The 1,999-nt window shown below is 31.7% G+C and overlaps 1 long non-coding RNA gene across 1 annotated transcript; it reads right to left on the bottom strand.

The window, feature by feature from the left end:
- Positions 1 to 413: 413 nt before the first annotated feature.
- On the bottom strand, positions 414 to 1,760 carry LOC145797326 (uncharacterized). The gene is made up of 4 exons (XR_014338714.1): positions 1,653 to 1,760; positions 1,192 to 1,304; positions 1,020 to 1,099; positions 414 to 471 (listed from the first exon to the last, which is right to left on the bottom strand). It is a non-coding gene; the product is annotated as an uncharacterized LOC145797326 (long non-coding RNA).
- Between the last annotated feature and the right edge of the window lie 239 nt (positions 1,761 to 1,999).

The raw sequence follows: 1,999 nt of genomic DNA, 5'->3' as shown, positions 1-1,999 counted from the left end.
ATGAAAATATTTGCACATCAAATGATTGTAAAATTGGACCCCAAAAAAAAAAAGATCTATGGAAAGTAGCTAGGTAACATGAACAAGAAAGTAAAGGTAAAAATTAAAATGATACTTGTCATATTTTTTTCCTCACATTTTTGTCTCTAATTCTCTAACTGTGCTTCCTAGTGACACACCACTTGCTCTCACAAGTTTGTTTAATCTAGGCTGAGGTGACCATGGTGATCTCAAGGCTGCTTCCAATTTTCGCCCCCCAAACGGCCCGTTTTTGCCTTTTTTCTCACATGTTTTTGTCTAAATCTCTAACCATGTGTCCAAAGAATTAAGGCCAAGTTAAAGAGACAATAGTAAAAGTAAAACAAAGATTTAAAGGCTTCTCAAAGTCATCGTATAAAAGGAACACAACTCACCTGAAGAGAAATTTAAATATATGTTCCAAGGGGTTGACATTCTTGGTAAGAAATCATCCTAGAAACATTAAGTTGAAATGGCATGTTAGTACACTATTGAAGCAATATTCGTTAGATAAATTTAACCCATATTCAAAAACTCAACAACCAATTAAACAAAAGTTAAGAGTTGAGTGATGTGAAATTTTATAAGAGTGTTCCTAACTATTTTCTAATTATATTTTTGGTAATAACAGCCACATGTATACATTCTAGAAGAAACTATTTAACATTAATTTTTCTTTAAATTTCTTAAAGAATATATTGTATAAATTGATAAAATGTTTAACTATTTTTTTTTTTAATTGTATTAAAGACTCCTATATGTAAATCCACAACAATTGACAAATTAATGTTTATAAATTATAAATCCAGAATGGTACACCAAAAGGTAGTGGTATGCTCATGATAACTAATTGATACACAGCTACTTCACCTAAAATTCCGATCGAATATGAGAAACTTAACCTTCTAGGTTGGAGAAAATTTGGAAAAGACATACAAACTACTAGCTTTTCCTTTGAACCTTATAATCAAACATGAAGAGTGAATTGATTGCAATATAACCTGACTACTATCCCCATCCACAAGATCATTCGCGGCAATTCTACGCTCATACTCAACCAGAGGCCCTGCTTTGCTTACTTCTACAATCAAATCAAATTAAACCCAAATCAAAATGTGAACATCATGCTAGAGATTATTTTTAAAAAAAAAATTAAAAGGACAGAAAAACAACCTCCTCGTCACAAAGCCAAACCCTCGACTTCTTCCACTTATCTTGCCATAGTGCTTCACTTTATCAGCCACCTCTGATGGAGTCAGTTTTGCACCCCATTTATAGCAGAAATTCTAAAAGAAGATGAAATCGTAACAAATAAAAAAAATATGAACAAATTTAAAGCCAACAACCTTATATATTTAATCATGCATAATGAAACAAGCTCACTTAATCTTCTGAAAGTTGAATGTCAAAAAGTTTCACGCTTGAGATATACCAAGACTTCTATTTACAACGAATTTTTCTAATATTTATATTTTTTAATGTCAAACTTATATTTACGACATGCATTGATATGTCAAACTCATGCATGCATGACCTAAATATATCCTTTGAATGATTTCATATATGGAAGCTTATAAATAATGATGCTTTCTATTTTGAGGTCTTACTTAAGTATTAGGAAATTTAAAACAAACCTGGAACATGGATACAGGACCGGAGTGGAAAATCTTTCACAACCTTCTGTAGACTGAAAGTTCCTCATATGTCATTCCCATGTCCACTTTACCCAGCTGTTCCACACCCCAAAAAAAAAATGTAGCTCAGATTTTGACCTACATAATTCTAGGAACTTCTTTTGATTCCAGATGATAACCAACAAAAATGTAAACTTGAAAGAAGTTTTGCATGCCGTCAACATCAAGAACATCAATGCATTAATGAAATAAAATTTGACAACAGAAGAAATACACATACAAGAAGAACAAAATATCAAGGACAAGAATATAGAAATGTGCTTAATTCAATACCTGGCTGTAGTTGG

Source organism: Camellia sinensis, chromosome 8 (assembly GCF_055761805.1).
Source record: "Camellia sinensis isolate YWXY chromosome 8, ASM5576180v1, whole genome shotgun sequence".
NCBI lineage: Eukaryota > Viridiplantae > Streptophyta > Magnoliopsida > Ericales > Theaceae > Camellia > Camellia sinensis.
Note: the sequence above shows the minus strand (reverse complement) of the source record. Positions and strands in the feature narration are given on the sequence as shown.